The sequence below is a fragment of the Amblyomma mixtum genome, chromosome 3, assembly GCF_055824585.1.
Source record: "Amblyomma mixtum isolate Tamu chromosome 3, ASM5582458v1, whole genome shotgun sequence".
Lineage (NCBI taxonomy): Eukaryota > Metazoa > Arthropoda > Arachnida > Ixodida > Ixodidae > Amblyomma > Amblyomma mixtum.
In genome coordinates this window covers 392,189,204-392,204,520 of record NC_143014.1, presented here as the reverse complement: position 1 = coordinate 392,204,520, position 15,317 = coordinate 392,189,204, and the positions used below count along the sequence as shown (strand labels likewise).

The window sequence follows — 15,317 nt, the reverse complement described above, 5'->3', positions numbered from 1 at the left end:
CAAGGGGCTGCCCTTCCTGCAGGGCGTACGACCCCATGCTGTCCTGCCGCTGACCGGCTGCCTTCAGGAGCTGTTTCGGGAGGGGAGGATGCAGCACTCGTGCCTCCGCGAGATGCGGGAGAATTTTTCCGCCACGCAGGAACTCACTCAGAGCTTCGTGCGGTCAATGCCCCTGCCGGCAGCGCAGCTATATCTAGCATCAAGCAGGCGAAACCAGCCTGCCAAACCAGAGCAGTACCCGGGGTTTGTGCCAACTCGTGTGCCGCACAGCGGCATCACGCCTCGCCTGGCAACGCAGGTGGCTGCAGTGAGGGCCACTATGGGTGCTGCAGAGGCGTCAATGCCACCAGGTATGCCTTTTGCTCCCGACAAGACTGCTGTGAGTGAATCGTGTGCCTCAATGTCTGCTCCGGTTGCCGGCTTCTATACCCCGCAATGCAAGCCGGAGGAGGATGCAGTATCGATCCTGCGCACGCCTTCCGTCACTCTGTGGGAGGGCCATCTTCAACGGACAACCTCCGCGGCACACCGACCTACAGTCGCACCTGCGTCTCTCTTGAACCGGCGACTCGTGAAACTCCCACCTGTTACTTCCACGCCAGTTGTCCTTCGAAAGGGTTCCGACAAGAACATGCTCGCACATGTCCGACGCCCACAGATCTCGACGAGGAGGTGCAGCGAATACCGGCAGATCCATCAGAGCGGAGGGTCAGATTTTCCACACCAGATTCGAACTGTTCGGAAGCTAGCCCTGACCTTGGCACCACTGGCCAGATCCTAGGAGGCACCTTCATGCAGTGTCATCCTGAGGAGCAGGCAAAGGCGAAGTGGAGGCATGCCATTCATAGGAGACAGAAATTTCCAGTGACCGATCCAGAGAGTTCCCGACACCCACGGACACTGACAGCGACCACTCTGGCATTGATCGGCAAGACAGCACTCCAAGTCTGGTTTGCTCTCCACAACCGACGCCACAGCAGCCCGATCCCAGTTTGCAGCCCAGAAGTGACGACCGGGATATAGATGGGAACAAGGTACCGGGACCGCTAGCTGGACAGATATGTTCCCCGAGCGCAATCCACTGCGGCCTCCAGAGTTCCTGGATCAAGAGGCGGCCGGGTGCCTGCACTCGCCCACTGCAGCCGATTCATCTGTTGCCGGGCCAGCTCAGCGAGGTCCCAAGGAGTCACCATCTCAGCCAGCGCCTGCAGCTGCAGCGTCATGCCTTGCAGAGACTGTGGCCACTTTCGATGAAGAGCACCTGGATGGAACGCCGCTAATGGACAGCTATGAGGACATAATTCCTGAAAGCAAGCATCGGCACATTATCCGCCACATTTAGCCTGATTTGAGCAGGTGCCGTGTGGTTATGGCACCTGAGCAAGAAAAGACAGTACGCAGCTCGGCTGCTGCTGCACTCGTTGGAAATTTGCACTTCGGCACTGCACCAGTCGGCTCTGCCCAGTATGGCATTGCACACTTCGGCATACGACCGGTAGACACTCCAAGCATTACTACTTCACACGTCAACACTGCAAACTGGTACTCCAAACTTCGGTACTGCAAACATCGGCCCTGCAAACTTCGGCCCTGCACATGTCGGCCCTGTACGTGTCGGCACTACAAATATCAGCACTACTGAATTCAGCATGCCTGCTGAAAAAGAACCCACTTCTCTTGGCGACAACGACGGCTCTGAGCTAGTAGAAGACCCACCAAGCAGAGCCTGTTCTCAGGCGTCAACAGTCTGCCTCCGTGTGTCAGCATTCGTACTCAGTTGGGAACAATACGCTGCAGGTGAAGAAAATCAGCCGACTCTCTGCTTTCTGGAAGATAGAGACCTGTCCTCTAAATCTGACGCTCTCCACTCATAAGGTGCGGTGAAGACACCAGCAGAAGAAACACACTTTGAAAAATCTGCACCAATCAATGTGTCTTTCGGCTTTGTTCCAAATTTCGACAGACCTCTTGTTGAAGTTTGGGGAGGACCTTTAACGACAATTGATACGTTTGTAGTATACGATGGGTTATTTGTAATGTATTTTAAACATAAATTGTATTCATGAATGCTCGAAAAGTATGTAGGAAATAGGTTCCTGAAATTTCTCGCTCGGTATTCGATATTTATTCGTAAAATTTGTCTGGTATTTCACCTACACCATGTTTCGCACACGTTTAAAATGCGAGAATAAAGGTATGTGTTGGTTTAATGTGTTGGCAGCACAATAAAAGTGTACTTTAATAAATATTAAATTCGTTCGTCGAGATTATTCATCAGTACTAACAAATAAGCAGTCCTCGCAAAAATTGTAGCAGGAATCTTCATGCTCCCGTGGAGCAATCTGGAGCTCAAAATCGGTTTTCGGGGAACAGTCAAAACGTCATTTTCTCCCTACTCTTCGTGTTTATGATACTGGCAGAGAGATAAGCACCACTTATTGCATTACGTGTGGAGAATGTGATGATATTAGACCGGGAAGCGCGGGTTGGGAATCTGCGGACCCGTACAATCCAGGGAAAAGGACTCCGACTCGTAGGACCGTATTTTTTCACTAGATGCCTAAGTAAATTTTGTTTGACAGTTCGACTCCTGGCGGACGCCTGACGTAAGTTCCGCTGAGCAGTTCGGTTCTAGACCATCCGCACTTTCGAACGGAACGCGACTAGTTCCGCACTAGAGCAGCAATTTCGAGGCCCATAGTCCTTGTGTCGGGAACGCCTCACGGGGCGAGATTATGTGGCGTCTCTCGGAAAGTATTTGTATGTAAAGGCAGCTACTACACGCGTTAGAATGCATCAAATTTATTGACATAACTTTCCGTCGCCATTCGTGGTGTGGCGACATCTCTCACGGCTGAGTGACGTCCCGCGACCTCGCTACCTCATCGATCTCTTGATTTATGACAATGCCTCGTTTTCTTTGGAATGTGACTCCTAATGGTTATCACAATAATGAGTCATGACTGCACTGTTGCGTCGGGCAGTCAGTGATATTTTCCGTCGTTGGACAACCGAAATACGTCTAATGCTGTAACAGCAATTTGCGGGCTGTTATAAGCCGTATAGAATATAGTAAATTTGCAATATGTCAGAAATATACTAAGCGAGCAAAAGGTGCAGTTCTGACATCTTCTGCGACGGTAAAGTTTTATTCAATACAGTAAAAGCATTCATTTTGGTTTTACCTATGGGGACAAAATAACAGAAAATCAATATTCTATTAATAGAATATGTCCGAAATGGATTTTTAACACAGACTTTATGCCTTAAGAGTCCTCGTCGCCGCAGGGAAGGCGCCCCCTGGTGCTGCTGGTGTTTCTCTTCCTGTGGCTCCGATCATCCCCTTGGATCGCTCACCATCGCCGGGTGATGCCAGAAGTATGCAGGAGACTCCTGCGAAGCCATCTCCTACGACTACGAATTTGGAAGACTGAACTCGAAAACGTACAGAACCTGAAGCAAAGCGCGATTAAAGCGGCGCGGAAAAAGGTGTAAGAAAACCTGAGCGTTCAACTGAACAACTCTAGTGGCATAGAATTCTGCTCTTTTCCTACAACCTCATGGAAAGGTAGAAGGCTGCTTCCAGTGAGGAGGAACACGGTTTCGAAACAGTGGCAACACGTGCATCAAGTAGAAAAAATGGCTCTGTCCCCAGATCGCCAGCTACCCTGACCAGGGCTGCGCGCAGCAGGGAGTCGAAATGGAGGCCCACAAGTGAGACATCACCAGCGCCCAAGACAAGGGCTGCCAATGAGAAACAAGTGTCAGCACACAGCTGCACCAAGAGGAAGCCATCGGAAGTCTCCGCTAGAACCACATGGGCAGCCAGAGAGAGCGAAGGTAAACCCAGCACCAAGCGTGCAACACGAAGTCCAAGGCTTAACTCGGAGGTGCCCAGCTCTAGAGCATGAAGCAACGTGAAAGCCACTTTGGCTTCTGAACGCAGCGCAGGCACAGTCCACGCTGACAATCAAAGACGCCCAGTACGGGAAGGGTAGGGGTAGCTAGTCTGCAGCGGCCAACGCCAAACGAGAGCCACAAACAGGCCCTGGAAGGAGCCTGCACAATACATGAGGGGGCAGTACAGAGCAGGCAGAACCAAACACAAGGTGGCATTGACGCACAGCCTTCGAAAGCCGACTGCTTACACACCGAGCTCTGAAAGGGAACCATGTCTGCGCAATGTTGCCAAGGGCAAGACTCTGAGTCGTTCGAAGACTACGAGAGCCAGGCGGCGTTCTTCCGCAAGCATAGGTAAGGTGCTACCAGTTTGAAGGCCCTTTAAACGGACACTGAGGAGAGATAGAAGTTGGCTTGTATCCATAGAAGACTACCAGCTTCTGATTAAAAAACGCCAACCTTACTGAAAACAAAGCTCATGTAGGGTAGAAAAGAGTAGGAACAAAAATACAGGTATCGCTGCCACGTGTCAATCTCGCAAGAACACATGTGATGATAAAATAGGAGAAAAGACGCTACGAATACCTGAGGCTGACAAACCATACAGAGGCTTTACAAAGCTGCTTCGGAGTCCAGGCTGCCTGCAATTCAAAGTTTAAACAGGTCATCGTCGCTAAACACTCTCTGAACCGACAGCAGTACGAGTTACGCGGTTCAATGTTAAAGTAAGTTTTATTTTGAAATCGCAAGTGCGCTTTTATCACACACAGAAAGCTGAAAAAAAGACAACCTGAATGTTGGAAGCCAAGGAAAACCGATACATGCCGGCGCCAAAGGCGGCCAGGTGAATTTAGGCGCGTTTTGGTGCTTTGCGGCTATGAGCTTTGTGTGCCCGCGTGGTTTCGTTTTTGACGCGCCTCGAATTACAAGCGCGGAACCGCCGAGGAACTCAAAGTACCCTGCAGGTGCTAGTTAACTTTCGAAGGAGCATGCTAAGGCTGGTCAGCTGGTCAGATGATCCCCGCGGTCGATGAAGGATGATGATGGCACGATCGTCAATGATAGTATAAGGCAGTTGCAAGTATAGAGAGCACCTTGAGTCTCCGTACGCTAGCCTGGGAAACCGCTGAGGGTTGCGGCAGTGCACTTCGAACATCTTAAAAAAATGAATTATTATGGACGGAAGACAACATACAAGGCAGTTAAGCAAAGGCGATTTGAAAGCTGCCGAAACAGAGACTTGAAACGCTCCTTCCACTCGCTCCTTTGCCGCTTAATTCACCAGCCTCGGTAGCTGCGCGTAGCTGTGCATGTATACTATTTGTGCTCCCGTACAATATAATCCACTCGTAGTGCACTTTGGAAGGGATATGCAAGTGGGCGGGGCCTAAAGCTTGCCAGGGTCAGGCTTAGTTGACTCCGTATCTCTGGAGACACGCAGGGCGCGCGGTTTCGTGCTAAGTAGGCTTTACTTTGAAGCCACTAACGTTAATTGCGAGCGCCCTTGACCATTCGTTCGTTTTTCGTGGGAAAAAACGTCTCGGCCCTTTGCGACCATGGGAAACCTCCTCGACGCCGCCTGCTGTACCATGCAACTAACGGCGCCAGTCAAGCGATCACAATCTATTTGGCCCCAATCCCTCGAACAGCCTCCGACACGCGCGACGCGCCAACCTTGTTCTCACCCCTTGGGACTACCGTCGCTGCCGTTACATTAATTCTTAAACGGAGGCCAACGGCGGACGGGGGAAACGACCCATTGATGGTGTTAATGAAACTGATAAGCCTTTTGGTGCGATTTTGGATTCCATAAAGGTCTACGATTTTTCATAAGTTTAAAAAAAATTGTTTATTTTAGGAAGGCTGTCGGTAGGGTGACAAAGGGAGAGTCGTCCGCGTGCTCACGCGGCGTGAATATCATTGCTGACGAACCCGCCCTGATGAGCCACAGCGCTTTCAGAGATCGTAGCGAGACAGAGGGTTAACCGGTCGCCTCGAACGAAGCTGATGCACCGGCAACAATTTGTTCGCTTGTACCGCAGTTTACCATGCGCGAGAGGAAGGCTCGCTACTTTGTGCCTCCCTGTGCGCCGCGCTCAGCCAGAGTACGCGGACGTACTGCGTCGTCGGTCCCCTTTTGTTCGACAGTTCAGCGTCGTACTGGCAACGCAGATGGAGGCTGCTGTGATGATCAACCACGTGTGCTGCTGTGCTTGCGCTTGTGGTAGGGATGGCGAGATGCTTGAGGCAGCATGGCAGAGTCTAGTGAACCATGTCAGTAACATCCCCCGAAGGGCACAGCAAACTCTGCCCACGCTTTCTACCTAGGCCTTAGCTCAGTGCTGGTAAGTACAGTTCACTCCTCTACTCAGCTTTCTCAGGACTTCAGTGGCCTCTTAGAGCATAACTGGTCTACCTGTAGTAATCTTGTCTGCTTAACCGGAAACAGTCAAAGAAAATAATGCCACCCCTATCCCATAATATTCCATTAGAGTTAGCAGTACGTAATGCAGAATTTGATTTTGTTTAGTTGCCTAACAGCGGAAAAAGTTTTGCGTGCTTTTATCCTGGTTCTTTTTCACATGAGGAAGTGGAGGCCATTGTAACAGCCCCAGTGATTCCAAAAAAAGATTCAGCGGCTGTCACCATGTGTAAAGGCATACGGTCTCGAGCCGTTTCACATCCTGTTGAATGTGGTCGCCCCAAATTCAACCGTATCTACATACAAAGACATGAGGGCTCTGTAAGTCTGCATACGGATACATACAGAATATATGTCCTCATAGTGCAACAGATAAAGCATAAAGAAATTTTTTTTGCAACGCGGTGCAACATCCAGCTTGTTTCATGCAACATTGTTTTAGGCGGATAGACTACTATACATTTCGAAAATTCAAATGGTGCTAAGGGTAAGAAACCTTGGAGATCTTGTCAATCCCATTATTAAAGATGAAAACGCGATAGTAATTAGGTTCGCTACTGTGCTCTATACAATAAGCGTCTAATGTTCTTGCGATTTTTCCGGCAAAACTCCAAACTTATATGGTGCGCATTAGTCGACACCTAAAATGTTTGAGTACTCTTCAAACGATTATCATATCGAATTATACAACTCCGAGCACCTAATCCACCCTAATCCGCTATTAAACAGATTGAAAGCGCAACTGTAATGTTTCTTCTACCTCTTTTGATTTTACAGAAATTTTAACGGTCCGTTCTACTTACTCTCGTGGTCCTTTGTGCCGAATTTCGCGGCGGAGAGAGCTAAATTCCAAACTCCGCGCAGACCTTGCATGTGTGGCGTCACTGGATGCACGCCCGTCGATATTCGCTTTCCGTTTGCGGGGCAGAATATCGAGCTGCTTTTTAAGGCGGAAGCCTTGAATGCCTCATCGTTGTAAGTAGGAGTTTTCGACAGAAATGTCACGGTTTTCAGTTGATCCAAACGGTCGCGACGTCACAGTGCGCGAATTTCAAACGGGGCCAATTATACTTTGGCTAGTGACCATGCAACCAATTAAAGGGATGGTATAGTGATGATCCATGTTAGTGGGACAGGGTTTAGTTAATTTGTTAATTAACCGATTATAAAAAAAAACGTAGTTGGCCTTTTTTAGTTTTTTAGGGTTGGCCGACTTGCAATATTTTTGATGTCCTGGGATTTTCGAGTTTGGCTGTGCCCTATGCTTAGTCTACGGTGTTAATTACTTCACGACCCTCGAGATTGAATTCATAGAACGCAGAGAATCCACACACCACTGCTTGCGCAGTGGTGCAGCGGTTCAGCGATGCGCCACTGCCCGGAAGGCGGCTGCTTCTAACACAGCCTCCGGCGGGGCTTGAGAGACCCAGGTTTCTCTTCCCAGCTCCTGTACCGCTCATGCACAGACCACACGAGAGTTAACCAATTGCATCGAATTTATTTGAATTAACTTCACAGCCACGTACCACTCGCGGAAGGTAACCCACAACCCAGAAGGTAGGGTGCCACGTGCCATAGTGACCAGGTTTTGGTACGTCACAAGGTCACGTGACCTCTCAAGACCAATCGGAGAGTTTCGTGACAGAACTTCTTTGCGAGATGAGAACCTAAATGCTGTCGCATTGACAGTGTCGAACGTTAAAGATATTTAAAGCTTACCGATGGTATTCTGTTGTTGGCCCAGCAGCTTCAGTGGGCACCTCTTAAGTTACGCAAAGTTACTGAGTCTCTGGGTAGATGTCAGAGCCAGTCAAGCACCTTTCAGAGAGACAGGATGATGACACTGATGAAGCGCTGTGTGTAGATTGACAAGTGATTTAACGATGGTAAGATGTGCTAAATGAAAAAAAAAATACATCACGCAAAAAGGATTACACAGGACCTAAACAGGGTGATCACCTGGGGCGATGTGCGCTGAAAACTGGTATATGCACTTATCGGGGAAATGTTTTTGGATCGCAGGTATGTAATGTCACAAAGCGACTCAGACCATGGGGCGCCGTAGTGAAGGCCTCCGGAAATTTCGATCACCTGGGAATTTTTAACATGCACTGACATCACACAATACGCGGTTCTCTGGAATTTCGCCTCCACCGAAATCCAAACGCCGTGGCTGGGATCGAACCCGCGGGTTTCGCGTCAGCATCTGAGCGCCTAAACCACTGAGAAACTACAGCGGCCTCTGAGGGAAACCCCAGAAGATAAGGTATTCGGCCCAATACTGGGAATATATTGGCAAAGGCCGTTTCTGGAAAGGACTCGAGTGAAACCATCTATTTGCAATAATGGGCCGATTACCTTCTCCATTTGGGAATGTACTTTTCACTTGGGAGTGCACTTGGGAAGAATGTCACTTTGTATAGTACAGGGAACTTCAGAAGGGCGTCTAGCACCGAAAAGGGAAGCTCCACACTTTGAAACCTGCGGTTCTAGCACGCCTAGAAGTGGGTTCATGTGCGTCCAATACGCACGGCCTATTCTCAGCCTTCACTCTTCAGTGTTTCTTGCTCATTCTGAGTCAGGTGATCTGCGCTTCCACTTGTGCAAGTGCATCCCGAGTTCAATGTATGTCTCCGCTCAGGTTCTCAAATGAGACATGTTCGATATCTGCCGTGTCTCAAAGAGCGGCTGATGCTGCATCGCGAAGAGGCACGCCGTCACCTACTATACTACGATGACGAGAAGCCCAGCAGAGTGTTATTCAGTCTCTACGAGTAGCTATCAAAAAATCAATTGATTTAATTTGATTCATAAGCCAAGAAACCGCAGGAAGCCATGAAACAACCACTTCGCGTTTTGTTTATTCCCTTACGTCGTATCTCAATATCCTTTCGTTTGCATGTTTCTATGAGTGTTGCAATTTTTTTCGTCCCAACATTGTCGCTGATGTTTATTATTCTATTCTACCGGATTTACGATAAGCTTGTTTTAGCATTATGCGGAACGCTGTTGTGGCCCACCGTGCGCAGACGCCACGCGTCGGAGTACACCTGTGGTTCAGATAGGCTGCAATGACGTGGATGGATTCCTGATGTTGCTGATGGCCTTTTAGCCCTGATCGCACTCAGTTGCTCTAGCTAGGGTGGTGAGTGCGGTCTTTAGTTGGGTGCGGAAGTGTTCCACTAGGCCGGTCATCTGTTTGTGGTAAGCGGTGGTGCGCAGGCGAGTCGTGCCGAGAAGGGGAAGAATCTCAGGAAGAAGATACGACTCGAACTGTATGTCGAGTTGCCTAATGATTTTAGACGGATATCCAATAAGGGCCATCCACGTAGAAAGGAGAAGCAGATACGACTGTGGAGGCCGCAATATCGGGGTGTGGTGTAGCTTCAGGGGTGCCGGTGTACCTACAGGCAGGTAAATAACAGTGCACTTGCAAGGTGCAAGTAGTCCGGCTAGATTGATTTGTACCATATCAAGGCGTCCTTGGGGGGGGGGGGGGGGGGGGGGGGGGAGAAAAGAAGGTTTTTTGTTCTGATCTCGAGCCGACCCTTTTCCTTTACGTTTCTCTCAAAATGTATTTATTTATGCTTATTATTTTCGAATAATTTCTTTTAACAATCACCTTTTTGTGTCCTTAATTTTCATTCAAATCTCCTCAAAATCTCTCATAATTCGTCGCTTGTTTTCAGCAGATTCTTCAATTTTTATTTATGAGCCGCCTGAGCTAAGGCTGAATGAACCCTGTTTTATCCTGCTTGGTTCTGCACGAAACCTTGGCCAATCCCCCACCGTGGGTATGTGCCATGGCTTCAGAGGCAACAGCAACAACAACCCGAAGCCCGAGCCTTTTTTTCCACGCAGCTCGTGACACTTTCTCTTCATCGCGCGCTCCCATCGTCCAGAGGTGGCGCTGCTACGGAATATTCTGGGCCGCTCCTCGACTGCTCTGGTCAGGACGAAGAGACGACCGGCAAGAGCATCCTGACTCAACTCGAGGATCCACGCATCTTGCACCGGCTGCTGGCGGGAGCCTGGGGCATGCAGATGCCCATCTCAGTGCTAGTGGCAGTGTGGCACGACGTGGCGGGCCTGATGTTCGGCCACCTGCTGCTGCTGTTCCTCATGCTGCGTTCCGGGGTGCTCCCAGACCACCGGGTGAGCGACGGCTGTCTGGCCTACCCGTACACCGCCCTCCACAACTGCTGCCAGCCGGCCACACTCCAGTACTGCCACAACAACGATTTCATACGCCGTGACATAAAACCGGAGAACATCCTGATCGGTTACAGAGGTGTGCTCAAGACAGCAGACTTTGGCTCGTCCATCCATGCTCCGTCCTCACTGCGTTAAAACCTGTGTGGTACCATGGATTACTTGCCACCCGAAACTGTTGACTACAGCGTCTACGACGAGCAAGTGTATCTCTGGGCTCTCCGTGTTCTAATCTGTGAGTACCTTGTCGGAAAGCCTCCTTTTGAGTCAAGCTCTGCAAGAACTACCTATGACAGGATCCGACGAGTGCACATACAGACCCCTGCTCATGTCTCCGATGATGCCAGGGAACTCATTTCTACTCTGCCAGGGAAGGAACCGAAAGACAGGGCTAGGATGGAGGAAGTGATGTCGCACCCATGGATCACAAAGAATGCAAAGTGTAGTACCTCATAGATGAACTTTTCTGGTGGACCTGTACATGTGTGCTAGCCTAGCAGACTGCTCCAAGGTGCATGCGCCTGGGGAGCAGGCATCTGGCGAAGCGGAGACAAGGCATTCAAAAGGAAGCACACTTTAAAGCCAAATCTGTATGAATCGAAGATACTTTTGACTTCGTTCCAATTGTGTACACTCGACGGGGATAAATACGGAAACGAGTACGTTTGTAATATACTTCTGTAATTAATACGTTTGTAATTTTAAACATAACTTGTATTCATGTATTCAATAAACTTTTAGCCCGATTTATGAAACCTTGTTTTGCGAGCGTGCACTGGTCTGTAGTTTGATAATTAAAATGGTCCAATGGGCCTAAAAACTTGGCGACCTTCTTAACCGCATTCTTAATGAACAAAATTCGGTAGCATGTGGCTTGCCTGCTATGATTTATGCAATAAGTGTCAAATGTTATTGCGTTTTTACAGCCAAAACTCCAAAAATATGGCATGCATGAGTCACTGCATTGAGTTTGAGTAGGTTCCATTGGATTATCGTAGTAGATTATACTAAACCAGCCACTCTAATCCAGCTTAATTCACTGACTAAACTGATTTAAATTGCAACTACAGCCTTTTCTGCCTCCTATGAATTTATTGTAACTTTTATGGCACTTTCTCCGTAGTTTTCTGGTCCTCTTGGGCAGAGTTCATGAGCAGGGTGAACGAATTTTAAACTTGCCCCATTTCCTGGCCTCCATTTGGGAGGTTTCGCAGATAACTGTGCCTTTGTGACGTTGCTTCTGCCATCGCATGGCCATCAATATTATTTTTGTGTTTCCTGCTCCGAATTTCGAGCTGGCTTTTCGTCATTAGAGACAAATACTGAGTCGATCTCTCACTTCAAGTCACTAGTTTGGGCAATCAACGCGCACACGATATCTTTTGCGACAGTATCCGTGACTTCACCGGACGCTCATTCATGACGTCATCGTTTGGTCGAAACCCAGTGTAGCTTCCGGTTTTCTCATTTTTGCTGTTTTTATATACACATACTTGGTATTTTAAAAAAACTTTTTTTTACGCCGGACCAGAGGGAGTATGGACAGTTGTCGAGGAAACGTATCGAAATAATACGTTTGTAATATACTGCGGGAGATCTACACTGAATTTTAAGCAGAATTTGTACTCACGTAATCACGGAGTTTCCTTTTAATCCATTTTCTGGTGTGGGCATACTTCCAAAATGTTGGGATTCCTCAGATTTACATTTGGCGCTGTTTTATAATTAGGCTACGGTTCGGGTGACGTCACAGCCCTCTCAATCGCATTCATAGCACGTAGGGAGTCCTCATAGCACTTCTGCCGCAGTGGTGCAGGCTTTTGTGCGATGCGCCACTGCACGGCAGGTGACTGCTTCAAACAGATCCACCTGAGCGGTTTGAGATACTCAGGTTGCCCTTCCCGAGAACCCGTAAGGTTCATGCAATGGGTCACGGTAAGAATTCCACTATTTCATGGAATTTATTTGAACTTCATGCCCGCATACCATGGCTGCTCACATCCAGGTACGTAGGTCGCCATGCGCCATGGTGGCCAGGTTGTGATGACGTCGCAAGCTCACGTGACCTCTCGAGGCCAATCATTATTTTGCCACCTGACACGATGGGCCAGTTAAATGTGGTGGGCAGGTTTGGATGGCAACACAACAAGAGGTGAACTCTCCTGACCAATAAAGAAATTTCGTGACCTAGAAGCCGTAACTTTTTTTGTTAGACGACAAAACAAATGCTATCGCAATAAAAGTTCCTAACGTTAAATGATTGCTAAATCTACCCGATTTTGAAAGCTTTACAAGACACCTCATAGTTCCACAAAGTTGCTGAAGTTCTTGGCACCTCTAAGTGTTATTCATGCACTTTACTGAGGAACAGATTGATGACGCTGATGACGCGCTGAGAATTGATGTACAAGTGGTTAACGATGGTAACATGTACTAACAATAAAGAAATTATAGCAATTGAAAAGGATACCCCATGGTCTAAACCGGATGATGATCACGTGTGTTGGTGTGCGCTGAGATCTGGTATGCGTTCCTCTGAGGGAAATAGCTTTCTAGTCTTGCAGAGTAGAAGGCACTTCAGAAGGACGTGCAGCACACAAAACGGAAGCACCGAACTTTGAAACTCGTGGTTCTAGCACGCAGAGTAGGAAGTGCATGCGTGTGTGTGTAATACGTGCGACCTGTCCTCAGTCTTCAGGTAATCAGTTGCTTGATGACAGTGTTCCGTTTAAAAGTCTATGTCAAGCTGTGATCGCTTCCACTTATACACTTGCATCCCTAGTTTTTTATATCTGCGCGTTCAAGTTCTCAAAAGAAACATCTTCAGTATCTTCCGTGTCTCAGAGAGGAGCTCATAATGTGTTGAGAAAAGGTATCTCGTCACCAACTAAACTATGATGACGCGAAGTCCAGCAAAATGTTATTTATTCCCGTGCTTAATCTCAGAAAATGCAATTCATTTCATTTCATTATGTGAGGCGAGACAATAGAGGAAGCCATGAAACAATCACTTCGCGTTTCATTTACATCCTCGTATTCTGTCCTAATTTCATTTACTTGGCTTGTTTATTTGTATATTGGAAATTCTTCGTCTGGGCGTTGTCGCTAAAGTGGATTATTCTAACCTGCCGGCAAACTGCGTTAACCTTGTTTCAGCGCAGTGCGGAGCGTCTTTATGGCCCACCGCGTGGCAGGCGTCGGGTTAAAGCTGTGACTCTGATAGGCTGCAAGACGAGGACTTCTGACGCTCCTCGTGGCCTGATAGCTTTTTCGGAAAAATTTGATTCGTTGTATTGGAAATGTAAGTTTTTACGCCCATACTCAAGGACTATTCTAAACTTTTAAAGTTTTTTGTGCATAAAGGCCAATGTTCCCACTTAAATGCTTAGAGAGCGAAAATTATGGTCGTGTACCAAGTTTTGGAACTCGAATTGGGCTCGAGATGTTGTGTTACACCATGCCGCGACTTTTAACACCCTTATGCCTTTAGCCCTTAGCCCTTAAACCCTTAGCCACGTACAGGTAGAAACAATAGTCTGTGTTTCATCAAAGCTATGTTCTTGTAAAAACTGGTTAAATATTAATGGCGCTAACGTGATGCTTTATAATGTGTATTTATTGTTTTCTTTCTTGCTTTCTTGTTTGCTTCCAATTTTCAGAGTATTAACAGGTATGTAAGTAATTTTGCACGCTGTATGTTCGCTATCTCTCATGTCGAGGGGGCTAGGGTTCCATTCAAGTGAAAAGAATAGATCGTTTTTTTTTCGCTTGCGCCTGCCTACATCTTTATGATGTCAATAAAAGTGAAATCAATAAAGAGGTCCCTCAGAGATCTGCCAATACTTCAGGACCGAATGGGCTACAGCAGGTGTGCAGAGTAGACATGCAGCCTGCCCACGGCTTTGAAGTCTCTTGTAAAACGTTTTAACAGTAAACCAGGTCTAAAATCTACTTACATCTTTGGCTTTTAAACACAGAAAACAACTTTTAAGCACCACTTACTCCTGCTCAGCAAAGAAAGCTTGAGCAACTGATGCACTCTATTTGTGTTGGAACTGCGTGTGTAAGGCTGCAGCCTTGGCAAGTGTCCTTCGCTGAATGTGGCAGGCTCAGTGACAGCTGTGTTTCGCCGTTTTAGACATCGGCTTCCGGACTACAATGGTGCCGACCATAGCGGTAGCGCGACAAACGTTCCTTCAGCTGCACCTCAATTTCCACGGCTGGTGAGTGAGCTGTGGAGAATTTGTCCTTTGAAGGGAAGTAGGCTGCCTGAGGCGTACATTTGGGGCATTAATTTCTGAGGGCGTGGCACCGAGTGTCTTCGCTGTTTCTACCAAAGAAGCTGTGCGCAGGGTTAGCCATCTGGGCCTTTTTTTCTTTGAAGCAAAGATCAGCGCTACAAACGAGGATAAGTGCTTGTCTTGTCGTCGGTAACACTGTCCTAGTTCGTTGCGCGCTTTTCCTTACGAAGTTGTTTGGGTTTTGTGTGCCACTGATGTCTGCATGCTGTACTTGCGAGAAGTGGTTGCGTCAGAAAGATAATCTTACATTATTTTGTGATCAGTGCTTGTCACTCCGCCGCAGCATTTTGTGACGCTCTTTGCGTCCCTTCGAATCGTGATGATGTTTTGTGTTGATGTTTTTGTGAACGTACAGGCGTACTGCAATGATCGCACTAGACGCAAATACATTTTACAAGATAGAAGCGATGCGGTTGATGCTCAGCTTAGGAGAGGCAGGGACATGGCTGCATGGTATTAGTGGAGATGTCTTTCGTTGTACT

The 15,317-nt window shown here is 47.9% G+C and overlaps 2 pseudogenes; both read left to right on the top strand.

Moving 5' to 3' along the window:
- The window catches only part of LOC149357182 (uncharacterized), a 34,534-nt pseudogene extending 32,660 nt beyond the window's left edge, over positions 1–1,874 (top strand).
- Positions 1,875–2,066: 192 nt separating this feature from the next.
- On the top strand, positions 2,067–3,998 carry LOC149357181 (uncharacterized; annotated as a pseudogene).
- Positions 3,999–15,317: the final 11,319 nt, after the last annotated feature.